This window comes from Moschus berezovskii, chromosome 19 (assembly GCF_049115385.1).
Source record: "Moschus berezovskii isolate FMDL1 chromosome 19, NW_MosBer_1.0, whole genome shotgun sequence".
In the NCBI taxonomy this organism is placed as follows: Eukaryota; Metazoa; Chordata; class Mammalia; order Artiodactyla; family Moschidae; genus Moschus; species Moschus berezovskii.
The window spans coordinates 8,392,291-8,419,523 of NC_142478.1; the positions used below are offsets into that span (position 1 = coordinate 8,392,291).

The 27,233-nt window shown below is 46.1% G+C and overlaps 1 long non-coding RNA gene across 1 annotated transcript in view; it reads right to left on the reverse strand.

The window, feature by feature from the left end:
- LOC148774819 (uncharacterized) overlaps positions 1 to 23,971 on the reverse strand; it is a 54,973-nt gene extending 31,002 nt beyond the window's left edge. Inside the window, exon 1 of the long non-coding RNA XR_016035389.1 lies at positions 23,857 to 23,971. This is a non-coding gene — a long non-coding RNA (uncharacterized LOC148774819). The remainder of the gene's footprint in view (positions 1 to 23,856) is intronic.
- Positions 23,972 to 27,233: the final 3,262 nt, after the last annotated feature.

The window sequence follows — 27,233 nt, forward strand, 5'->3', positions numbered from 1 at the left end:
ATGGTATGGGCCTAACAGAAGCAGAAGATGTTAAGAAGAGGTGGCAAGAATACACAGAAGAACTATACAAAAAAGATCTTCACTACCCAGATAATCACAATGGTGTGATCCCTTACTTAGAGCCAGACATGCTGGAATGTGAAGTCAAGTGGGCCTTAGGAAGCATCACTATGAACAAAGCTAGTGGAGGTGATGGAATTCCAGTTGAGCTATTTCAAATCCTAAAAGATGATACTGTGAAAGCGCTGCACTCAATATGTCAGCAAATCTGGAAAACTCAGCAGTGACCACGGGACTGGAAAAGGTCAGTTTTCAATCCAATCCCAAAGAAAGGCAATGCCAAAGAATGTTCAAATTACCACACAGTTGCACTCATCTCACACATCAGTAATGATCAAAATTCTCCAAGCAAGGTTTCAACAGTACATGAATCATGAACTTCCAGATGTTCAAGCTGGATTTAGAAAAGACAAAGGAACCAGAGATCAAGTTGCCAACATCTGCTGGATCATGAAAAAGCAAGAGAGTTCCAGAAAAACATCTATTTCTGCTTTATTGACTATGCAAAAGCCTTTGTGTGGATCACAATAAACTGTGGAAAATTCTGAAAGAGATGGGAATACCAGACCACCTCACCTGCCTCTTGAGAAACCTGTATGCAGGTCAGGAAGCAATAGTCACAACTGGACATGGAACAACAGACTGGTTCCAAATAGGAAAAGGAGTACGTCAAGGCTGTGTATGTTACCCTGCTTATTTAACTTCTATGCAGAGTACATAATGAGGAACGCTGGGCTGGAAGAAGCACAAGCTGGAATCAAGACTGCTGGGAGAAATATCAATAACCTCAGATATGCAGATGACACCACCCTTATGGCAGAAAGTGAAGAGGAAATAAAAGGCCTCTTGATGAAAGTGAAAGAGGAGAGTAAAAAAGTTGGCTTAAAGCTCAACATTCAGAAAACAAAGATCATGGCATCTGGTCCCATCACTTCATGGCAAATAGATGGAGAAGCAGTGAAAACAGTGACAGACTTTATTTTGGGGGGCTCCAAAATCACTGCAGATGGTGACTGCAGCCATGAAATAAAAAGACTCCTTGGAAGAAAAGCTATGACTAACCTAGACAGCATATTAAAAAGCAGAGACATTACTTTGTCAACAAAGGTCTGTCTAGTCAAGGCTACGGTTTTTCCAGTGGTCATGTATGGATGTGAGAGTTGGACTATAAAGAAAGTTGAGCACAGAAGAATTGATGCTTTTGAACTGTGGTGTTGGAAAAGACTCTTGGACTGCAAGGAGAGCCAACCAGCCCTTCCCAAAGGAGATCAGTCCTGAATATTCACTGGAAGGACTGATGCTGAAGCTGAAACTCCAATACTTTGGCTTCCTGATGCAAAGAGCTGATTCATTTGAAAAGACCCTGATGGGAAACATTGAAGGTGAGAGAAGGGGACGACAGAGGAGATGGTTGTGTTGCAGGAAGGGGGATCCCTTCCAGGGCCAAAACTGGGCTTTTGCCTAACACTCGGAAAAGAATTGTCCATGGAGAAATGTGCTGACAAAGCAAGAGATTTTACTGGGAAGGGCACCCGAGTGGAGAGCAGTAGGGTAAGGGAACCCAGGAGAACAGCTCTGCCGTGTGGCTCCCAGTCTCAGGTTTTATGGTGATGAGATTAGTTTCTGGATGGTCTTTGGCCAAACATTCTAATTCAGAGTCTTTCCTGGTGGTGCATGCACTGCTTAGCCATGATGAATGCTAGCAAGATGGATTCTGGGTAATGGACGGACATGCGTTGTCTCCTCTTGACCTTTCCCAGACACTTCCGGTTGGTGGTGGTTTATTAGTTCTGTATTCCTTACCAGGATCTCTTGTCATAAAACAACTCATGCAAATGGTTACTAAAGGGCCTGGCCAGGGTGGGCCGTTTCAGTCAGTGTGCTTCCCCTAACAATTGGGTGGCATCACCAACTCAATTGGCATGAGTTTGAGTGAACTCCGGGAGTTGGTGATGGACAGAGAGGCCTGGCCTGCTGCGGTTCATGGGGTCGCAGAGAGTCAGACAGGAATGAGCGACTGAACTGAACTGAAACACAAACTGGAGTTGGGATTCAAACTCAAGTCTGTCTCTAAGACCCATTCCACTCTCTTTCCAATACTATTGACTGTCCCTCAAAGTGATGATCGGATTTGTCCATTTAGCGCAAAAGGCGTTACTTGTGAAGCGTGTGCATGGCATATTCTGTAGCTGTTCCATGCCTTAACTCCTTTATTTCTCCCACACCTTAGGAGAGGCTCTGCTATTCATCTCATCTCGGAAATGAGGCACAAAGGTGTTAAATAACATACCTGAGATCACACAGTAAACAAAAATGCACGGATTCAGAGCCTACATGCTTGACCTCATGCTGGGCCAGCTCCCAGTGGGTGCCCATGTGTGCCAGGCCTCCTTGCACCCTGTGTTTCCACAGTGTGAGTGCCCCCACTCCCAGGCCACTGTGGGGGTCCCCGCCCCACCCCCAGGCACTGGAGTGAATGAGGCTGCCTCCACTGAAACTCCCTGAGAACAGGCTATCACAGGGGCAGGTGGCAGCTCTGCTAATGACACTTATTTCCTTGCAGTGGCACCTCTGATCCTAACAAGAGGTGTTTTGTTTTTTACCCTTGGTTTTGGGAATCTGAGAAATCTGAGTATTAGGGGTAACAGTGCACATACCAGGGAGGGGGCCTATCCAACTACTCTGAGGCCAAAATTTTCTTTTTTTTTCCCAGTCAGAAAGTCTTCGTGGGAGGTTTTAGGGAGGGCAAAAGCAGGTGGTGTTAAGAGTGGGGAAAAAATCTTTGTCCCTTGAGGACTGACTGGAAGGAATGCCTGCTCTCCTGAGATTTGCAGTCCAATTTATCTTCCTTAAATGACCACATTGGAAAATGATCACCGCAGCGACGCAACATTAGAAATGTGAAATGGATAAATAAAGCCTTGTGTGAGCGTGCTGGCTGCTGAACCCGTCTGCAAAATGGAGATGTGAAGGGCACACAGAGTGAGCCAGGAGAGCCCTCTCAGAGGAATGTCAACTGTTTATCTGGGAGAAAAGAGAAGCTAGTGTCCACAAGCCCTCAGGCTTTCATAGGGCACTCTCTTTGACAGTCAGGCTGAACCTTTCCAGTCATTTCCCCGAGATGGTTGCAGCTACTTTTAGTAACAACTGAGGACCCCAGTGGAAGGGGCCTTTGAGGTCACACTTTATAGTCTGACCACCTCACTTTGCAAATGATGAGGCAGGCCCAGAGAGAGGGAGTGACATGGTCTGATATGTTACGTGCATTTTCTGGTGGGGTGTTTATAAGAATCAGATCATTCATCAGATTGGAATGTAGGTCACAAAGTCGAATGTACCCCTGGCATCAGTGAACCCTACTATGTTCCAGAGAGCGGTGAGCCTTCTGTAAACACGATCTCATTTAGTCTTCACAATGGCCCAGTGAGAGTGGCACTAGACAGCCCGAATTTTTGTAGCTGAGGCCACTGAAGGCTGAAGAGTTTAAGTGACTTGATCAAGGTCGCACTGCTGAGAAATGTGACACCAAGTCCCATGTACCCTCTCTGCTACCTTCTGACAAGGATAGGGGAAATGGTAAAATGAACCAGAGTATGCTTCTGGGGATATTATTTTACAATTAAAACTATTATAAACTCTATGAAGTAACATGGCAATTGGTCCTTACATAGCACTGAGTAAAAAATGCAATCCTCAATGTAAAATATGCAGAAGAAAAATGGAAGCTGAGTGCTTCACTGTGGAGGAGTATGATAAGCTTATTTTATTTCTGCTTTTCTCCCATTTTAATATTGTGTAATGTGGCCTAGGTCTTTTGTAATGAAAGAATGAATATAATCTTTCTTCAAGAACTAGTACTGTACTCGCAAAATCAATAAGGAAAAGGCTAAAATGAATAGTAATATATTTTCCTTTCCTTGGCAATGAAAGCTAATAAGTAATTGATTTGCAGCATGAGATAGGAGATCATTATACAAAGTCCATGTATAACACAATTCTCTTTTCACATTCCATCGGGTGTAACAAAAACTCAAATTCAAAGAACTTCAATTTTGAAGCCACCCTATTTTTATGGCTTGCATAGCCTGGTCTATTAATAAAAGGAGATGATCACTCTGCCATGTTTGCCAGGGGAATGACTAACCATTCTTTCCTTGTGTCCGTAACTGAGTTCCAGCCAACATCCAAGCTCAGGGACACATTGTGTTGGAAGGTTCCCTTCCATCCATTCTCTCCTTCCACATGCAGAAGCTCAGGCCCAGACAGGTAACGTCTCCTGCTTGAGATCTTGTGAGTCTTACTAGTGAAATCCTGAATGTAAACTCTCCACGGCCCAAAGACCAGGCTCTTCCAGGGCTGGGCCAGTCCCAGCACCAGAGCTGACTCCTTCCTGTACTAGATGCGTTAAGATTTCAGTGACAGGACCAAATGAAAGCCAGGCTCCACCGCTCACACCCACTATGCAGTTTATCTGTGCCAAGCACTATGTAAGTGCTTTTTAGTCCCAAAGGCGACCCTGTGGTGAGGTCACAGCATCAAAGGTATTTCAGCACAGAAGAGAAGGAGGCTCAGGTAGACTGAGCCCGTTGCCCCAGGTTGACTGGGTCAGAATTTTGACCTGGGCTGCGTGCTTTCTGAGCCAGTCCTCTTAACTCTTAGAGTTGGAAGGGATTCATAACATCAGCTCACATCCATGGACAGGTTTTTATTCCTGGAGAGTTTAGAAATGCAACCGAGGTAAGAGAGATACTAGACTTGAGTGCCAAACATCTGTAGTCCTGACACATGCCAGGGTCATTTTTTTAGCAATCTAGTAAGCCTTAACGGATGTGATTCAATGGGCATGCGTTTGATCAAACAGCGGGAGATGGTGAAGGACAGGGAAGCCGGGCATGCTGCAGTCCATGGGGTCGCAAAGAGTCAGACACGACTAAGCAAGTGAACAACAAAGTGAGCCTTAAAATGACCCCCTCATACCCACAGCTAAGTAGTTCCTCCTTTCGGCTTCTCCACACCCATGCACACCTGGTTGCCTTGCTTAAACTTAGCACACACACCAGTTTTTAATAGAAAACATATTCAAATGTAAACGAGTTTAGCAAACACAATCCACGTTCCAGGCCTGTGCAAGGCTTGAAGGAGGATGGGGTGCCAGTTCTTTTCTAAAATGTGATATTTTACCATCCACCAGCATTTTTTTTTTGTTTACTTTGAACAAGGCGATTAAAAGGAGCCCAATAGATACTGCATTTCGCTGTTGCTCTCTAATAGTGAGCAATGCATACTCTTATGTCTGCTGGAGGAATTATGCAAATATTTATAAATTCTAATACCCATCAAAGCAGGCCTGGGGCTCCCTGTGCTAACTGGCCTGAGTTCTGTTTCCTCTGTTAAAATTAAGTGACCCTGGCTGAATTTCGGGTACACTGTGCTGACCAGTCAATGAGCAGAACTAGGAAAATTGGTATCAGTGGAAAGGAGAAGAAAGGAATGAGCAGGCATAAGGTGAGCAAGCTAAAATCATACATTTGAGAAGCAGGTGCGTCAGGATTGGGCTTTAGAGCTGTTCAGATCTAATTCAGAATCTTGGCTCAAATCAATCACTAGCTGCGTGACCTTGATGAGTCCTGTAGTTATTCTCAGGTTCTGTTTCAAAAGAGCGAAAAAAAAGATGCACTAATGGGAAATAGATGTGGAAACAGTGTCAGACTTTATTTTTTGGGGCTACAAAATCACTGCGGATGCTGATTGCAGCCATGAAATTAAAAGATGCTTACTCCTTGGAAGGAAAGTTATGACCAACCTAGATAGCATACTAAAAAGCAGAGACATTACTTTGCCAACAAAGGTCCGTCTAGTCAAGGCTATGGTTTTTCCAGTGGTCATGTATGGATGTGAGAGTTGGACTGTGAAGAAAGCTGATCGCCGAAGAATTGATGCTTTTGAACTGTGGTGCTGGAGAAGACTCTTGAGAGTCCCTTAGACTACAAGGAGATCCAACCAGTCCATTCTAAAGGAGATCGATCCTGGGTGTTCATTTGAGGGACTGATGCTAAAGCTGAAACTCCAATCTTTTGGCCACCTCATGCAAAGAGTTGACTCACTGGAAAAGACTCTGATGCTGGGAGGAATTGGGGGCAGGAGGAGAAGGGGACGACAGAGAGTGAGATGGCTGGATGGCATCACCGACTCGATGGACATGAGTTTGAGTGAACTCCGGGAGTTGGTGATGGACAGGGAGGCCTGGCGTGCTGTGATTCATGGGGTCGCAAAGAGTCGGACACGACTGAGTGACTGAACTGAACTGAACTGAATACCCACCTCGCGAGGTTTGAGATTGCTGATAATGTTTGTAAAATGTATAGAACCATGCTGGCATCTTGTGCTGCCCAGTGTGTGTGTCATCGTTAATTATAATCACTGGGAATTTCCACGAATACTTGTCTTCATTGTAAATTACGTTGAGGACTTCCAAAAGTGAGAAAAAATAATTTCTTAAAGCAGACTCAACCGTCAGCTGAGCAACATTGAAGGAGCGCCTGCTGGGTAGATACCAACTTTCTGGACTTCAGTGGGGCCAGGCAAGCAGGGAGGGATCCACTGCTTGCTTTTTTTAACCATGGCAAGAAAATGTAAATGAAAATGAAAGCAACTAAGAAAGTTTCGTTTCAAAACACTAAGCGATGTCTCTGTGGCGAGTTAAAATGAAATCATCAATTGATTTCAGCTTCAAAGGCAAAGTCTAAATAAATATGGAGATCCAGTTGGCACCCAGGGTTGAACATCTAAGTAGGCACAGGTGTAGCAGTTAAAGCAATGCAGACTGCTATCACAGATAAACTCCAATAAACAATGTATCTTTCTCCTTCTAATAAAGTCCTTCAAACCAGGGATGGGATGGGTGTGGAAGGAGCCTCTGCTCCATGCAGTCCAGGGTCCCGGCTGGCTGAGTCTCTACCATGTTCAGCAGAAAGATCCCAGTTCTGCCACTGCAGGGATGCTCAGCCTGGAGATGAGGGAAGAGGGAAAAGACTGAATGCAGCCTGTTTCTAGGGGAGGGGCCTGGAAGCCACGCCTGCCTTCTCTGCCTCCACACTCCGTTGGCTAAAATCTAGTCATGTGGCCGTACTTAATTGCAAGGGAGGCTGGGAAAACAGTCTGTTTCCTCAGGAGGAAATGGAGATGAGTTTTCAGAACAGCAATTGGCCTCTGCCACAAAGGGCACAGGGCAAACTCCCAAGGACACAAAAACCTGTTTGAGAAGCCTGAGACCTGTTCTTTAATGTCTTCATTCTTGCAGGTAAAGCCAAGTATTTAGTCCCCAGGTTTATAGTACCACAGGCAAAGTTCACAGAGCACAGTAACAAAATAGACAGGATAATAAAAGTGAAAAAAGGGTAATACGAACTCTGAAAGGGAAAAGTCGAGTGAAATTTACACTGAGAGGGAAAAATCAACATTCACCCTCTCTGCTTACACAAGACTCTTGAGCATGAAGCTTCTGAGAAACCAAGGCGGCATCCACAAAGCTGCATTGGCTAAATTTAAGCCGGATGGCGCTTCTTTCTCAAAACAAGGGTATTTGATTGTTTCTGTATTATGGTTCCTGGATATTGTGACTCGAGCCTACATCCCGAAATCATACCATTTGTAATGCTCATATCTAGTTCTGGGTGAGCTCAGTTCAGTTCAGTCGCTCGGTCGTGTCCGACTCTTTGCGACCCCATGAATCACAGCACGCCAGGCCTCCCTGTCCATCACCAGATCCGAGAGTTGGACTGTGAATAAAGCTGAGTGCCGAAGAATGATGCTTTTGAACTGGGTGAGCTCAGGTATTAGCAATTCTGCGTCCCAGTGGAATGGCTTCCTTTATCAGCACTCTGAACCAGGTACCCTCTATTCCCATGGGTCTGCCGCTAGGCCATTCTGGGGTCATGTGGCTCAAGCCAAAAGAAGCTCAGACTGTAACTCCTCCTTCCTGCAAAAATCCTGCTCAGGAGTTCATGTCATCCTAGCCTCATCTTTTTTAATCACAACGCACAGTTAGAAATACATTTTACATTTTCATCTGGAACTGCATGTACACACACAGAGTAATTTTCTTAAAATATTCTTTTAAAATTAAGAATGATGCTTTCTGATAATTTGTTTTATTCCATTGGAAAAATAAGTAAATGCTGCTTTTGTGCACGCTGAGTTGCTTCAGTCATGTCTGACTCTTTGCAACCCTATGGACTGTAGCCTGCTAGGCTCCTCTGCCCATGGGACTTCCCAGGCAAGAGTACTGGAGTGAGTTGCCATGAACTCCTCCAGGGGAATCTTCCCAACCCAAGAATCAAACCTACTTCTCTTGTGTCTCCTGCATTGTCAAGCGGGTTCTTTACCACTAGTGCCCACCCAGGAAGCCCAAATGCTGCTTAGGAGCCACTAAACTGTTGATGGGATGATGTCTACACTGACTCACTTCACTGCTCATTGATTCCTTAGCCCACTGTAATCTTCCCACTTCCAATCCGTCTGCACGGTCTTACAGTCTGAGAAATGCGAAGCATACTCTTTCAACCTTGTGTTACTCTCTGCAACATCTGAGACTGTTAATCTTCAAAATCTCTTCCCCATTACTTTGACTACTCCCTCTTTCCTAATTCTTATCTTTCCTTTCTTCCTCCTCTTTTTCAAGCTTCTTTATAAACTCCTTCTCTCCTGGTTTCCTCAGCTTCCTCCCCTTCTTATCATACTCCACAATATTCAAGAGAAGCCTGCTCACAACCATGACCTCCACTACCATCTAAGTGATGATGATTCTCACAAATACACCCAAATGTCAGCCCTTTGTTGGTTCATATCCAATGCCTGCTGCACCCCTCCACCTGGATGTCTCACACACTCTTCCAAAATCAACATGTCCCAAACTGAAGTTGGGTCCGTCTCTCTACTTAGTGTTTGCTAATGATTTGCCAATGGTTTCCCATTTCACCTAGGGGAAAAAAAAAATCCATGATTATTACTATAATCCTCCAGGGTTGAGGTCTGAATGATCCAGCCAGCAGATCTATTGCTATGCTCCACCTCATCACCTGATCTTGTCTCATGATTCACTCTGCTCAACCCAAGCTGGCTTCCCTGCTCTTCCTCCAGTAAGCCAAGGATGTACTTATCACAGGGCATTTGTCCTGGTTATTCCATCTGCCTAGAATATGACAGCCCCAGATCAGATAGCCACAAGCCTCTCTCTTTCACCTAACTCAGGTTTCCACTGAAATATGAACTGTTCTCAGAAGTGTCTCTGACCAGCCTGCCAAAGTAGCAACCGCTTGTCCATCCCAAAGTAGCAAGCCCACTGTCCATCCCACCAGTGATCACCACCTTCTATGAATGTGTTTGTCTGTTTACCCTCACTACAATGCAAGTTTCTTTATTTAGCTGAATCCTCAGGATGGTACTGAAGACAAAGTAAGAACTCAATAATTGATGAATGAATGAGTAACTTATCTTCTCCCCCTCTCCTACCCTCTGCTCCAAAACTATGCTTTTGCCAGGATTCTAGAAAGATACACAGTTTTCTAAGTCATATCTCAGGGCAGAAGCTCCACTGGCTTCACCACTTCCTATTCTCTCCCCCTTCTCCCATCTATCACATATCCCAGTAAATCTAAATATCTCTTCTGTGGAGTTTGATTTCTCTGTCCGCACTGTACAACCTTGACTGAGTGTCTCAGATCCCTTTGCACATTTCATGAAAGCTGTGGGTCCTCTTTATGCACACAGATACCACCTTTTCAACAAAATAGTTTCTAGATTCTCTGAAGCTCAGTGAGCACACCCCTCTCCGGGCACCACTGTATCCAAGGATAAAAATCTCAGGTTCAAAGTCTTCTTGTTTCTCACCTAGATAACTTTGATGTCTGCTATGATCTGAATGTATCCTCCTCAAACACCTGTGTGGAAATCCTAACCCTCTGGCGTGATGGCATTTGGAGGTGGGGCTTGTGAGAGATGATTAGATCATGAATGCTGAACCCCTGTGAATGGGATTAGTGCCCTTATAAAAAGAGACTCTGGAAAGCTTGCTTGTCCCTGCCTGCATGCGAGGCTGTGTTAAGAAGATAGTCATCAATGGGGGATAGGTTCTCATCAGACGCCAGACCTGCCAGCACCTTGATCCTTGACATCGCTGCTTCTACAACTGTGATTAATAAATGTTTGTTATTTATAAACCACCCACACACACACCCCATGGTAGCTCAGCTGGTAAAGAATCCACCTGCAGTGTGGGAGACCTGGGTTCAATCCCTGGGTTGGGAAGATCCATTGGAGAAGGGATAGGCTACCCACTCTGGTATTCTTGGGCTTCCCTTGTGGCTCAGTTGGTAAAGAATCTGCCTGCGATACTGGAGACCTGGGTTCACTCCCTGGGTCAGGAAGATCCCCTGGAGAAGGGAACAACTACCCACTCCAGTATTCTGGCCTGGAGAATTCCATGGACTTGTACAGTCCATGGGGTCACAAAGAGTCAGACACGACTGAGCGACTTTCACCCTACTTTCACTTTTTAATTTATGGCGTTCTGTTACAACAGCCTGGATGGACTAAGATGCTGTCCATTAACAGATCTCCTGACGCCGATCCTCCCCTTTTAAGCTCCACAAGAGCTGCTTAGTCATCTTTTGGTAGTGCAGTTTGCCCATGGCCTTTCCCTATAGTGTCCATCAGTGGTCCCCCATCACTTTAGGAATAAAATCCCAAGTCCTCCGTGTAGTTCCATGGTTCTGCTTATTCCTCAGATTTAGCCCTTTAGCATTCCACATCCACCCATGGCTGGAGTCCTTCTGAAAAGCCCATTCAACCTCTTTGCCTTTGAACATGAAGGCCCTTTGCCCTTCTAGGTGCCTTGCCTTCCATCTGTTTGGCAACCTGCTACTCATCTCCCCCCAGACAGCACAAGGATGGTCATGAAAGTCCTCCCTGATCACCTGAGGCTTGGTGAGGGGCTCTTCTCCTGTCAGACTATTTGATCCTTCTCTGCTCTGTTTCCCCTGACAGGGCATCACTGAGGACAGGGGCTTCCTTGTTTGTCTCTTTGGCACATAGTAGGTGCTGACAAAGGTGTGTTGAGTGATTGAATGGAGTGATCAGGTGAAAAGAGACACAAGTGACAGCAGGACGTGTTGGATTCACATCAATGGTGCAGGTGTAACCAACAGAGCATCCAAAATAGGAAAATCCATATTTACACAGAAGATAAACCAGTCAGTCCTTCCGTTTACAAAAAGGATTCACCACAGGGGGCCTCTAAATAGCAGGTGCTTTAACCATTCTCCGTGTTTGTTTATAGATCATTAATCATTTGAAAAAAGAGGCCAAAAGCTAAAGTGCAGCCAATTGGAGTCTTTCGAAGTGAATCACGGGGCTTCTGTATGTTAACAGGAAGAAGGATTTGATGTTAAGCTATTCAGCTAGCAAGTAAATTTTCAGGAAGAAGCCAGAGAGAGGAAGAGAGGGAGGGAAAGAAGAGGAGGGAGCATTAGGAACGGAGCAGCGGTCTACTGTCAACAAGGACCTCCCCGCTCTTTTGCAGCGGGAAGGACGAGGGAGAGATCCCAAACATTTAGAGACCTGCAGGTAGGCCTTCACAGCAGTCGGCAAAGCCGGCTCTTAATTTACAGTGAAGACAAGGATATCAAGGGATCCGATCTTGGTCAACGTTGTGCATATAACATGCTAAATGGATTTATTCTGGCACCAAACTTAAAGTCATTCAACTCCTCATGAAATAGCCACAGAGTGCCTGGGACACCCCAGACCATGTGCTCAGTTCAGTTCAGTTCAGTCGCTCAGTCGTGTCCGACTCTCCGCGACCCCATGAATCACAGCACGCCAGGCCTCCCTGTCCATCACCAACTCCCGGAGTACACTCAAACTCATGTCCACAGAGTCGGTGATGCCATCCAGCCATCTCATTCTCCGTCGTCCCCTTCTCCTCCCGCCCCCAACCTTTCCCAGCATCAGAGTCTTTTCCAGTGAGTCAACTCGTCGCATGAGGTGGCCAAAGTATTGCAGTTTCAGCTTTAGCATCAGTCCCTCCAATGAACACCCAGGATTGATCTCCTTTAGAATGGACTGGTTGGATCTCCTTGCAGTATAAGGGACTCTCAAGAGTCTTCTCCAACACCACAGTTCAAAAGCATCGATTCTTCGGCGATCAGCCTTCTTCACAGTCCAACTCTCACAACCATACATGACCACGGGAAAAACCATTGCCTTGACTAGACGGACCTTGGTTGGCAAAGTAATGTCTCTGCTTTTTAATATACTATCAAGGTTGGTCATAACTTTCCTTCCAAGGAGCAAGCGTCTTTTAATTTCATGGCTGCAATCAGCATCTGCAGTGATTTTGGAGCCCAAAAAAATAAAGTCTGACACTGTTTCCACTGTTTTTCCATCTATTTCCCATGAAGTGATGGGACCAGATGCCATGATCTTTGTTTTCTGAATGTTGAGCTTCAAACCAACCTTTTCACTCTCCTCTTTCACTTTCATCAAGAGGCTTTTGAGTTCCTCTTCACTTTCTGCCATAAGGGTAGTGTCATCTGCATATCTGAGGTTATTGATATTTCTCCCAGCAATCTTGACTCCAGCTTGTGCTTCTTCCAGCCCAGCGTTCCTCATGATGTACTCTGCATATAAGTTAAATAAGCAAGGTGACAATATACAACCTTGACGTACACCTTTTCCTATTTGGAACCAGTCTGTTGTTCCATGTCCAGTTCTAACTGTTGCTTCCTGACCTGCATACAGGTTTCTCAAGAGGCAGGTCAGGTGGTCTGGGATTCCCATCTCTTTCAGAATGTTCCACAGTTTATTGTGATCCACACAGTCAAAGGCTTTGGCATAGTCAATGAAGCAGAAATAGATGTTTTTCTGAAACTCTCTTGCTTTCTCCATGATCCAGCGGATGTTGGCAATTTGATCTCTGGTGCCTCTGCCTTTTCTAAAACCTGCTTGAACATCTGGGAGTTCACGGTTTACATATTGCTGAAGCCTGGCTTGGAGAATTTTGAGCATGACTTTGCTAGCGTGTGAGATGAGGGCAATTGTGTGGTAGTTTGAGCATTCTTTGGCATTGCCTTTCTTTGGGATTGGAATGAAGACTGACCTCTTCCAGTCCTGTGGCCACTGCTGAGTTTTCCAAATCTGCTGACATATTGAGTGCAGCACTTTCACAGCATCATCTTTCAAGACTTGTAATAGCTCAACTGGAATTCCATCACCTCCACTAGCTTTGTTAGTAGTGATGCTTTCTAAGGCCCACTTGACTTCACATTCCAAGATGTCTGGCTCTAGGTCAGTGATCACGTTATCGTGACTATCTTGGTCGGGAAGATCTTTTTTGTACAGTTCTTCTGTGTATTCTTGCCACCTCTTCTTAATATCTTCTGCTTCTGTTAGGTCCATACCATTTCTGTCCTTTATCGAGCCCATCTTTGCATGAAATGTTCCCTTGGAATCTCTAATTTTCTTGAAGAGGTCTCTTGTTTTTCCTATTTTGTTGTTTTCCTCTATTTCTTTGCATTGATCACTGAGGAAGTCTTTCTTATCTCTCCTTGCTATTCTTTGGAACTCTGCATTCAGATGCTTATATCTTTCCTTTTCTCCTTTGCTTTTCGCTTCTCTTCTTTTCACAGCTATTTGTAAGGCCTCCTCAGACAGCCATTTCGCTCTTTTGCATTTCTTTTCCATGGGGATGGTCTTGTTCCCTGTCTCCTGTACAATGTCACGAACCTCCATCCAGAGTTCATCAGGCACTCTATCTATCAGATCTAGTCCCTTAAATCTATTTCTCACTTCCACTGTATAGGTCTGGGCAATCCTTTGCTTTGGAGGATCTTGCATTTTAGAGGGAGGAGTAAAGGGTCAACTAACCAGTAAGCAAGATAATTCCCTACAGTGAAAGTGACAGCACAGGAGTAAGGGGTGGTGTGACTGGGAGGGCGGGGACATCAGGAGCTTTGCTAGCTAGGGGAGGCAAGGGAGACTTCTCTGGGAGGGTCTCATCTGAGCTGAGCCCCATGGAGGAAACTACTCCTGGAAGAGAGTACAAGGCCCTGAGATGGGAAAGATCTAAGCACATTTCAGAAACCAAAATGAGGTCAAGGTGGCTGGAGTTTGGTGAAGAGCTAAGGGTTGGATGAAGTTGGGATGCAGACTTGCAAAGCTTTGCAAAAACAAGTAAGGATTGTGGAATTATTCTAAATAACATGGAAGCCCACTGAAAGGATTTCATCAGGAGAGGACAAGATAGATTTACTTACAATCATCATTCTGGAGATTGTATAGAGAGTAGGATCTAAGAGAAGAAGAAACTAGAATTCTAGTTCGGAAGCAATGGCAGCCCTCCAGGTGGGAGGTGATGCTGGCATGGACCAGGGTGGTGATAGAGGGAACAGACAGGTATGGATAGATTCCAGACCTAGCATGGATGTGGACACAGGACTCAAGAGTGATTAACAGGCAAGATCTCTCAGGGGTCTTTCCCACTCAGACAGCCTGTGACTCTTATCCGGTGCCACAGCTATCACGGTGAGCTCTCTGCTGAGGAGGTCTGCTTGGTCTCAAAACTGGGCAGGGCTGTCCTTGGGTCCTGCTGTGGTCATCATCACAGACCCATGAGTTTGGTGTGAGGATTCCTGTAAACAATAATTGAGAATCCCAGAAGAAATCCGTTCTGTGCACTCTGAAGTTCCTGGTCTTGGAGTACACTCTGCTTGTGTCTCTCCTCTTTCTCTTGGCCAGGAGCTCTCTGTCGGGGATTCTCTATTTCAAGCATTAAAAGATAAACTGGAGCACATTAAAAATTTTTAGAGTTCATTGGAGCAAAAATCAATTCCAGTCTGGTAACACCAAACCAAAAGTGATTATGATCACTCCACTGACAGTAGTAGATGGGCGGGGTAAACTTCTATAAACAAGAGGAGGCAGTAAAGCAAGGAAGTGATTCGATTGGCTGTAGCCTAAGTGCTTGCCTTCCTTGAGAAAGCCTGTTTGGTTGGTTGTGATTGGTTGTCCTTAAATTCTGATTTCTTAACCTCGAGGGATTTTAGGCTTAAGTATTAGTTTATTGCTGCTGCTGCTGCTAAGTCACTTCAGTCGTGTCCGACTCTGTGTGACGCCATAGACGGCAGCCCACCAGGCTCCGCCGTCCCTGGAATTCTCCAGGCAGGAACACTGGAGTGGGTTGCCATTTCCTTCCCCAGTGCATGAAAGTGAAAAGTGAAAGTGAAGTCTCTCAGTCGTGTCCAACTCTTAGCGACCCTACGGACTGCAGCCTACCAGGCTCCTCCATCCATGGGATTTTTCAGGCAAGAGTACTAGATATTAAAAGTGACTTCAGTCTAATAACCTCCTTGTTTAATTAATTTAAAACAAGGAATGGCAACCCTTGTCCAGCCAGAAAACAACAAAACTGCCCTGGGGCCAACCGACCTCAGTCAAGTTGGCTGCTCACGTGTGTGTGCTAAGTCGCTTCAGTCATGTCCAGCTCTTTGCGACTCTCTGAACTGTAACCTATCGGCCTCCTCTGTCCATGGGATTCTCCAGGCAAGAATACTAGAGAGGGTTGCCATTCACTCCCCCAGGGGATCTTCCTGACCCAGGGTTCAAACCTGCATCTCTAACCTGCGTCTCTTGTGCCTCCTGCATCGGCAGATGGGTTCTTCACTACTGGTGCCGCCTGGTTGTTCACAATCAGCCTCTATTTGGTAACCAGTGGGGTTTCCTGTTTGTGAGAGGAAGTTGAGGCTACAAGTCTGCTCCCTAACTCTCCACAATTGAGAATGGATTCTGCCTCCCCTCAGATGTTTATCAGCAAACAACACAAAAATGGTCCCACAACCAGATCAGTGGAGTCTAAGCTTATTGGAGTCTCAGCTGCCTCTCAGGTAGGCACTCAAAAGCACCTTGCAATTTCTGGAGATACTTTTGTTTTTCACAACTGGGATGCGCAACTAGCATCCAGTAGGTAGAGGTCAGTGAGGCTGCTACGGGTTCTACAAAGCATTCTGTCAGTCCCCAGGGACTCTAAATGTGTATAGCCTCACTCTGTCTCCTCCTTGTCCTTCTGTTGCCTTTGTTTAGACCTTCAGTGTATCATTCAAGCCTTCTTCCCTCCAGCCTTTCTGCTCCTCTGTTCTCTCTGCCCCAGTCTCCCATCCTGCCATCAGATGGCTCTTCCCAATCAAGGACTGGTATCCTTGTTTTCTAAACTCTCCAGTGGCTCCTCACTGCACAATAAGCCAGCTCTCTGCTTCCTTTCCTGACTGTTCTCCCTTGGGAGAGATTCCAACTTGTTACAGGTGCTTTACTATACCAAGTTCTCCAAGTTCTCAGTGCATTTTACACATGCTGGTCCTCTGACTGGCTTCCCTGGTGACTCAGATGGTAATGAATCTGCCTGCAATGCAGGAGACCCTGGTTCCATCCCTGGGTCGGGAAGATCCCCTGGAGAAGGAAATGGCTACTCACCGTAGTATTCTTGTCTGGAGAATCCCATGGATAGAGTAGCCTGGAGGGTTACAGTCCATGGGATCTCAAAGAGTTGGACACAACTGAGCGACTAACACTTTCACTTCTTCTGATCGGAAGTCCTCCACGTCCCTCATTCATACTCTCTTCTCCCTTTCCAAGTGTGCAGATCTTGAGCCCCAACTCAGATGTTGCCTCATTGTTTGGCTCCCCCAGGCCCAGCTTGAGGCGCCTTTGTTGACTTGCTGTTCTTTGTGCAAACCCCATTAAAGCAGATATCATGACTGTCTTGGTAGTGTAGCTGTGTGTGCATGCTGCACCCCTCCCAAGCTCTAAACGCCTCTAAGACAGGGTTTGGGATTAGTTCACTGGGCCCAGCATGCTGCCTGCTATAGGCAGCAGCTAAATAGTTATTCACTGAATGACTGCTTTCCATGACCTGGTTGTCTGCTTTTTGCCTTTTTTTTAAAAAACAGATTTTAAATTCTTCAAATTTTCAGGGTATAAAGTGACTACAAAGGAAATGCTGCAGTTTTCAAATCTCAGTGGCCTAAGAATCATCTTGAGGACTTGTTTCAAATGCATGTTCCCAGGCCTCAAATACAAAGGGTTTTGGGGTTTTTTTTTTTTTTTTTTGTACTTTCACTAAGTTGTACAATCATCACCACTATCTAATTCCAGGACATTTTTATCCCCCCCAAAAGAAACGCATATTCATTAGCAGTCACTCTCCAGCCTTTGGCGATCACTACTTTCTGATCTCTCTGGCTTTGCCTACTCTGAATATAGACTTATACAATATATGGAATATATAGAATCATACAACATAAATTCTTTCGTGACTGGCTTTTTTCACTTAGCATAATGTTTTCAAGGTTCATCCATATCATAGCATGTATCACTATTTCGTTCCTTTTTATAGCTGAATAATTTTTCATTGTGTGGGTATATGCCACATTTTATTTATCCATTCATCAGTTGATAGTCATTTGGATTGCTCCACTTTTTGGATATTACGAATAACGCTAATATGAACACTTGTGTACAAGTTTTTGTATGGACGTATGTTTCGAATTCTTGTGGGTACATGCCTGAGATAGTGTAATTTCTAGATCGTGAGGAACTGCAAAGTTGTTTTCCACAGAGGCTGAGTGACTACCTTTCCACCAGCTGTGTTTGAGGGTTCCAATTTCTCTATATCCTTGGCAACACTTATTATTGCTCATCTTTTTTTTTTTTTATCATAGCTATTCTGTGTGTGCTAAAATGACTTAAGTCATTTTAGTCATGTCCAACTCTTTGCAACGCTATGGACCACAGCCTGCCAGGCTCCTCTGTCCATAGGATTCTCCAGGCACAAATACTGGAGTGGGTTGCCATGGCCTCCTCCAGGGGATCTTCGCAGGGGATCTTGACAGGAATAAAACTCTTATGTCTCCTGCATTGGCAGGCAGGTTCTTTACCTCCAGAGCCACTTGGGAAACCCAGATGTCCTAGTGGGTGTGAAGTGATAGCTTTTAATGGTTTTGATTTGCATTTCCCTAATGACTAGGGAAAAGAGTCTGATGCTGGGAGGGATTGGAGGCGGGAGGAGACGGGGACGACAGAGAATGAGATGGCTGGATGGCATCACCGACTTGATGGACATGAGTTTGAGTGAACTCCGGGAGTTGGTGATGGACAGGGAGGCCTGGCGTGCTGTGATTCATGGGGTCACAAAAAGTCAGACACGACTGAGCGACTGAACTGAACTGAACTGAACTGAATGACTAGGGATGTGGAGCATCTTTTCATGTGCTCGTTTACCATTTGTAGATTTTCTTTGGAGAAAAGTCTATTCAAGTACTTTGTCCATTTTTTAAATTGGGCTATTTGAGTTTTGTTTTTTTTTAATTTAAAGATATAATTGGCTTTACTGAATGGGTCATGACCTGGTCATCATTCCAGCATAGCAGACAGGAGTGCCTAAGAGCTGTACAAATTGAAGATTTTTATAGGCAGGAGGAGGTGAAGCAAGGATGTTATTCTGGCAGAGAATGAATTGCTTCAGGCAAGGTCACCTTTCTATGGGGGATGGCAGAGGTTTACCTAGTGCTAATTAGCTATTGTTTGGATATTTTGTTGTTGTTATTTTTGAGTTGTAGGAGTTCTTTATATATTCTGGATATTAATACCTTATCAGATATATGATTTGCAAATACTCTTCTGTTCTGTGAGTTATCTTTTCATTGTCTTGACAGTCTTTTGATGCACAAGAGATTTTAATTTTTGCAAAGTCAAATTTATCAATCAATAAATAAAATACATACCTAATTATTTTTAAAAAATTTCTTGCACATTTGGTGTCAGATTTAAGAAACTACTGCCTAATCTAAGGTCATGAAAATTTGTGCTTATTTTCTTCTATGAGTTTTATCGTTTGAACTCTTACATTTAGGTCATTGATCCATTTTGAATTAACTTTTGTGTATGAGACAAGGTAAGAGTCCAACCTCATGCTTATGTATATGGATGTCCAGTTTCCCCAGCACCATTTGTTGAAAGGTCCATTCTTTCCCCTACTGAGTGGTTTTGATGCCCTTGAAGAAAATCAATTGCCCATAAATACAAAGGTTTATTTTGAGATTCTCAATTATATCCCATTGATCTGCATGTCTATCCCTATGCCAGTATAACACACCCAGATGGCCAAGGAGCCACGTTTAGAAAAAACTTAGCCTACATTATATTCACTGTAAATAAGAATTAATCCAAACCAGCAATTTCCAAACAGACCGAACATCAGAATCCTTACAAGGGTTTTAAAAGGAAAAATCTTCATCTCTAGGCCTCACGTTTCCCCGTGCACTTGTCTCCCCAAAGGTTTTGATTCATCAGATGACTATAAGACTCAGAAACCTGTTTTTATAGAACCAGTCTTAGGATCATCTAGAATTGGCAACTGCCAGTCCAGCTATTGATTTAAAGTTATTGCCAACACAAGGAACCTATAATGTGAGGAAAAGAGAAAATATGAGATGAAGTTTGACTCCAAAATGTGTTACATAATCATCTTGTGTGTTTTTGGCTGTCAGAAGGCATTTATCTGAAGAAAAAAATCTGAGGATGATTCTATGAAAAATAGCTGAAGTTGAAGGACCGGTATTACTCTAGAAGTCTAGACCAGGAGGCAGTTATCCACATTCCAGTGTCAGTATGGATGTGGGACCGGGCCCAGGGCCAGGTGCAGTGCCCTCCCCCGTCTGTCTCCCCCACTAAACCCTGGGGCTTCTCAAGCAGAAACAGGGACTTTTCCTCTTTGGATCCCCAGTGCCTATCACTCTGCCTGCAAATTTTAGGTATTCAATGTTAGGTTCTATATTTAGCCAAATGCGTAGATAAGGTCAAAGTGAAGTGAAAGTGGCTCAGTCGTGTCCAACTTTTTGCGACCCCATGGACTATACAGTCCCCAGAATTCTCCAGGCCAGAATACTGGAGTGGGTAGCCTTTCCCTTCTACAGAGGATCTTCCCAACCCAGGGATCGACCCCAGGTCCTCCTGTATTGCAAGTGGATTCTTTACCAGCTGAGCCAGTGACTGCTGCTGCTGCTGCTAAGTCACTTCAGTCGTGTCCGACTCTGTGTGACCCCATAGACAGAAGCCCACCAGGCTCCCCCTTCCCTGGGATTCTCCAGGCAAGAACACTGGAGTGGGTTGCCATTTCCTTCTCCAATGTGTGAAAGTGGAAAGTGAAAAGTGAAAGTGAAGTCGCTCAGTCGTGTCCCCGACCCTTAGTGACCCCACGGACTGCAGCCTACCAGGCTCCTCCATCCATGGGATTTTCTAGGCAAGAGTACTGGAGTGGCTTGCCATTGCCTTCTCCGTGTGAAGCCCAGATAAGGTCAAACAGCAGGCTTTATGTAAAAATGCTGGGTGGTGCTTTGAAAACAAAACTGGGAGGGACTTAATCACTGGGTTTAAAAGACTATTTAAAAAAACAAACCCAAGCAAATTATTGTTGCACCATGTTTATCATCTCATTCCCTACCTACCTGCCCACTGACTGTATTCCTCAGGGTCCCAGCAGGAAACAGACGGCTCACCAGAGTCAAATGGAGAAACCGTTTCCGGGGGGTGGGTAGAATGAAGGGGATACCAAGGAATGAAGTCCTGAGACTAGCCCCAGTGTGATGTCCTCGTCATCCCTGGGCCCGACGAGGCCAAAGGACAGAGTCAGGGTGGCCAGGGAGCTGGAACCTAGAGGAGGCTTCCCAGCAGGATCTGTAGCCACAGGATGAGATGGGCAGAAAAGGGCCTAATGTTCTAAGGCCAACTAGAGAACCAGCAGCACATCCACCCAAAGGAATAGGAAGACATGGACAGATCCCACAACAAGCCATGGAAAAAAGAACCTTAGTGTGTTCAGTTCAGTTCAGTCGCTCAGTCGTGTCCGACTCTTTGCGACCGCATGAATCACAGCACACCAGGCCTCCCTGTCCATCACCAACTCCCGGAGTTCATCCAAACTCATGTCGGTGACGCCATCCAGCCATCTCATTCTCTGTCGTCCCGTTCTCCTCCTGCCCCCAATCCCTCCCAGCATCAGAGTCTTTTCCAGTGAGTCAACTCTGTGCATGAATGACCAAAGTATTGGAGTTTCAGCTTCAGCATCAGTCCTTCCAATGAACACCCAGGATTGATCTCCTTTAGAATGGACTGGTCGGATGTCTTTGCAGTCCAAGGGACTCTCAAGAGTCTTCTCCAACACCACAGTTCAAAAGCATCCATTCTTCGGTGATCAGCTTTCTTCACAGTCCAACTTTCACATCCATACATGACCACTGGAAAAACCATAGCCTTGACTAGACAGACCTTTGTTGGCAAAGTAATGTCTCTGCTTTTTAATAAACTATCTAGGTTGGTCATAACTTTCCTTCCAAGGAGTAAGCATCTTTAATTTCATGGCTGCAATCAGTATCCACAGTGATTTTGGAGCCCTCAAAAATAAAGTCTGACACTGTTTCCACTGTTTCCCCATCTATTTCCCATGAAGTGTTAGAACTCGGCAAATCAGTGAAGCTGCTTAGTCTGCAGCTTGACGTTTTTGGAAGGATGAACTTTCATTAGTTCATTCATCAACTACTTGAAACCTTTTATGCTTGGAGACAGTGGGTTTGGCTCTGGAGATAAAAGGATACAGGGAGGAGTGGGGGACCCTGAAAGGTAATAACCACAGTACAAGTGCGCAGTAGTGAAGAATCCACCTGCCAATGCAGGAGATGCAGGAAACTCAGCTTCAATCCCTAGAAGGAAAATGGCAACCCACTCCAGTATTCTTGCTTGGGAAATCCCACAGACAGAGGAGCCTGGAGGGCTTCAGTCCATGGGGTCGCAAAGAGTCAGACACGACAGAGTGACTGAGAACACACTCACAACAGTGTGACAGTGGGCATGTTAGTTTCCTAGGGCTCCATAGGAAAGTATCACAAACTGGGTGGCTTAGACAATTGAAATTTATAGTCTCAAAGTTCTGGAGGCTGGAAGTGTGAGAGCCAGATGTTGACAGGGTTGATTCCTTCTGAACCTGTGAGAAAGAATCTGCTCCATACCCCTCCCTTAGCTTCTGGTGGCTGCTGGCCATCTATGGCTTTCCTTGGCTTCTAGAAGCGTCATCCCAATTCCTGCCTTCATGTTCACACAGCATACTCCATGTGTCTGTGTGTGTGTGTGTCCAAATGTCCCCTTTTTATAAGGTCACTGCTGCTGCTGCTGCTAAGTCGCTTCAGTCGTGTCTGACACTGTGCAGCCCCAGAGACAGCAGCCCACTAGGCTCCCCCGTCCCTGGGGTTCTCCAGGCAAGAACACTGGAGTGGGTTGCCATTTCCTTCTCCAATGCATGGAAGTGAAAAGTGAAAGTGAAGTCACTCAGTCGTGTCCAACTCTTAGCAACCCCATGGACTGCAGCCCACCAGGCTCCTCCATCCATGGGATTTTCCAGGCAAGAGTACTGGAGTGGGGTGCCATTGCCTTCTCCGTTATAAGGTCACTAGTTATATTGAATTAGCATGATTTCACCTTAACTAATCACATCTGTAATGATCCAAAGACGATCACACTCCAAGGTACTGGGAGTTAGGACTTCAAGTGTCAATTTAGGGGACAGACTTCTACTCCACAGTGGTGGGGACAAACTCAGGGTATTATGGGAACACATACAAGATGGTTGTGGAAGATGAGTGAAGAGAAGGCAACATATTTGGTCTTAAAGAATGAGTAACAGACAGCCAAATGAAGAGATCAGTGGGCAGTGGAAGAGGAAGACAGGGCAGGCGGGGAAAGTCAGAGACAGCCCTGGTGACTTTGAGCAGAAGCTCAGATGCAAGGAAGTGTCCCAATTGCCCTTTTGGAAATGCTGGATTAATATTGTGCCTATGGGAGAAGCTGGGGATAAAGGTCTGGGTTAGAAAGAGGGAATGAAAGTTATCTGCACATCCCCCAAGAGAGGATGAGCTTCAACAGAGGTGTGTATGGAAGGCAAGGGGTATTCAGAACAGATTCCCAGAGAATAGCCAGGTACCTGGGACGTGCAGTGGGAGAGGAACCCTTGTCAGAGGAAGGGGAAAACAGATGTAAGGGATCACAAAGCTTCAAAGGATAACCCGTATTCTCAAATGCCTCAGAAAGTTCTAGTAAGGAAAGGACTGCAACTAGTCCATTCAGTTTTTTATCTGGGAAGTCCCTGGTCACCTTGGTGGTATGAGTTTGGTAGTAGGCTGGGGACAGAAGCAGAGCACGAAGAGCTGGGAATGAATGGATGCGTAGACAGAAAGATGTTTGCAAGAGCAAGGGAGAGGGGATGTTGAGAAGTAACTAGAGGAAGACATGGCCCATGAGACTCGGGTACTGAGAATGAGAACGTTTGAAATATTTTGAGAATTGCCAACATGTGACCCAGAGACAGGAAGTGAGCAAAAACTGTTGGATAAATGGTGCCCACAGACTTGCTGACTGCTAGATTGTCACAGACCTTTCATTTGTAAAGACATGATTGTCTGCAAAGTGCACTAAAGTGAGGCCCAATAAAATGAAGTCTGCCTCTTGCATGTGTAGAAGCTTCAAGGGAGATGGAAGAGATTTGACAAACACGAAACAGAGGAGATAAAATCTGTTAGTGGTCATCACGGCAGAGAAGAAACAGCACGGAAAGAGGGCCAAGTCTCTGAGACTGAAGGTGAAGATGGCTGTGCAGGTGGAGGGGGTCATAGGAGGGAGGTGGGAATTTGAGAGACAACGAACCTGATGACCTGGAAGTTGCAGTCGAGTTTGAGACACTCACGGTTGAGCAGGAACCTTGGTGAGAGCGTTGGAAGCACTGAGTGGTCACCTGGGGCACAGAGGTGGGAGCTCTCCAAGGACAGCTAACAGTGACTGAGGACGCTGCGGGCCCAGGGGAGGTGGGGCCCGTGAACTTGGGCTGGCCCCGCCCACCCAGGAACGCCCAGGTCCCCAAGTGCTCAGTCTCCAAACTAGAACAAGGGCCAATGTTGTGAGGGATTCTGTGTGCCCAGGATGGGATTTTGCTTGGTGTGAGCTGAGGGGCACGGAGGAATCTGACCTGGGAAGGAAGGGGGCAGGATGAGCCGGGTGAATGGAGAGAAGGTGGAGGTGTTAGCAGAATAACGACACAACAGCGGTGGGGTCAAGGAGGAGAGGCACTGCCCCTGCTTATGGCTTTCTTGAGCGGGGTGCCGATGAACAGCAGCCCTTCCCACTGAGTCCACGTGCCTCCTCTCGTAAATTGCTCACACAGCGTGGGAGCTGGATCAAAGGGGAAAATATATGAGGCATCTCCGCTGACTCAGTGTTTTCTAGACTTGGTCCCACAACGATGTGACTAATTATTACTAAAGAGATGTGATTGTTCAAAAATCAGACTAATCTATTTTCCATAAGCTCTTGTTTTTCTTATCTTTATCAGAATCTGGCATGTGTTTCAGCCCTTCTCCAAGACAGTATCTTGGAACATCTCGTCATGTCTTTCTGTGAGTAATAGAGGGAGGCCTTGAGGATGGAGAGCAGGAAGCGGAGGCATTTCAGGGGCCTTCCAGCTGCTCTCCTGAGCTCCGCCAGCAGCTGATCCATGGCGGAGAACACCGCAGCCTCCAGAAGCAGCCAGCCCACGCTGGCAGCACCAAGCCCTGAATTCTAATGTGCCAGGAGAGCCTGGGACTCGTGTCAAATCACCAAACAGGACTCTGGCCATGCTGCAAACAGGCCTGCAAGCTGTTGACAGCCGGATGTTGGGCTGCCTAAGCCAGGCCCTGCCACTTGACAAGCAAAGCCCCCAAGGCTCGGGGGCAATCTGTATTCCACAGCACGCCCCCTGCCACACCGCAAGCACTCCAGACTCAGCTCTGCACCCACAGATGCTGTTGTGGCATATCACACAGGCCCCTTTGTTCAGAGGCTCCGCTCGCATCAGCAGAGGCAGCTTCCTCTGGTCCTTTGCTCAGGGCCTGGGAAGAAAGACCTTGCAGTCCAGCTGCTTAATCAGCCAGCTTTGGGGCTGGAGGGGGCTCCTCGCTGAAAGCTAGTTGGCTGTACCATGTCCACAGGTGGAGCTTGAAGGATGCGGCCAGAATTATGGCAACACCTCACTCAAGTGCCATCCAGGGCTACGTGACGCTGGTCAGGGGCCCTTGGCAGCCGCTGCTTGTTAACTGAATTGAGAAAGTGGCTCCGACAGAGCCCTCAGTCAATACTGGTGCTGTGGGCCATCTCTTCAAATGACTAAAGGCCTCTCGCTTTGTGTGTGAGGAATAGAGCAGGGTGGATTCAATATGGGGCACAGGACCTGCTGAGTAATTGCAATTTTTTTCTTTTGGGGTGGCTCTATCTGCACTGAAGTGATCTATCAGCTAGAGGACACTCAGGTGTCAAGTTCCAGGCCATTCTCTTTCTGACTCCAACCTCACCACCTAAAACTTGGAAGCTGTTTAGTAAGGGGACAGCCAGTAGGGGAGATGGGTCCTCAGACCATTCTTCCCTGACCCTGGAAACATCTAGATCATCATCTCCCAGGCCTCCAGGAGCACTGACAAATGGGCTCCATTCTGAGGTGAGACCTACTTTCCATTAAAAACATACATTTGATCTCACAAAAGGAATCATTATTCCTTATTTGTCAGCTCCAGAAAGAATTTGGTGCAGAAAACTTTTGAGTAATTCCTGAAGTCTGGCCAGCATACTGGTAGGTGATTTGCAAGTTTCCCAGCAAGGTGGAAGGTTCGAGAGTATCCCCTTGGTGCCTGGCACCATGGACCTTTGGCACCCAGGCCCAGGGTGACATAAGAGTGGTGGAGAGAAAGATGACAGGGTCAGGCTTGTCAGGGTGCGGGGGCTGTGTTCCTCCCTCTCCAGGGCCTGGCTCTTGCTCCCTCCTCACTGAGTCTTCCCTGTGGAAAAGTAGCTATGTTCTCCTTGCTTGAGATGAGGGTGCAATTCATTTTATGTCATTTCAGCACCCAGCGCAGCACACAGCAGGGGCTTCACAGCTATTTAATGGATGGATGGATGATATTTAGTTGGTGCTGGGGGACTGGGAAAAAGTATTCCTTTGTATTTGGCTCTGTCCCCTTTGTTTGAGGGTGAGACCAGGGCATGCATCTCTTGAAAGGCTTCCAAATGTGGAAATCTGAGCTTTCTTCTTATACCACTGCTCTGGCCACTCAGCAAGGCCCCCAAGGAGAGGCCCCTGCAGTCAAATGGAGCCTAGACAAAGAGTTCCTGCCCCATCCCATCCCCGAAGCTGGCCATAAGCCAGGACAGCTAGGAGTTGGGGTATGAGCCAAGGGAGTTAAGAGGGCACCCCCCGTGAATTTGGTGCCTTCAGTTGTTCTTCTGGACTTTTTTTTTTTTGGCCCTGCTGGGTCTTTATTGCTGCTCAGGCTTTTCTATAGTTGAGGAGAGCGGGGCTCCTTTCTAGTTGCGGTGCCTAGGTTTCTCAGTGCAGTGGCTTCTCCTGTTGCAGAGCACAGGCTCTAGGGCATGCCGGCTCAGTAGCTGTGATGTCTGGGATTAGTTGCTCCACGGCATGTGGGATCTTCCCGGACCAAGGATTGAACCCATGTCTCCTGCGTTGGCAGGGAGACTGTCCACCACCGAGCCACCAGGGAAGCCCTCTCCTGGACTTCTAAGAAAATAGAAACCTCTCCAGGGGTCCAATTCACCCCTCCCCCACTCACTTTTTTCAGACCTTCTTTCTTCTTGCTTCTCCCCACCTCTTCATTCATTCAGCAGGTACTAGGTGTCTGCCGTTGCTCTTTACTAGGGATGTGAGATGACTAGGGCCCGTCTCTGAGTTTACTGACCACTGGAAGAGGGGGCGATGCACACACTCATCACTGTCCTTGGAGCTGCTGACACGTGGTCATGTCCATGGGGCTGCACATGTGAGGCTGGCTCATGGGAGAGAAATGTCAGCTTGGATTTTTGTATTTGAGGTGTTTGGTTTAGTGGTCTCATCATGTCACCTTTAATTTATATTTGCAGCTTACAATGTGCTTTCTAAAACACGATTTCTTTTAATCCTCACAATAATCCTGATATCCAGGATTTGATCTCTGCTTTACACATGAAGACACTGAGGCACCATTTAAGTGGTTGTTCAAAGT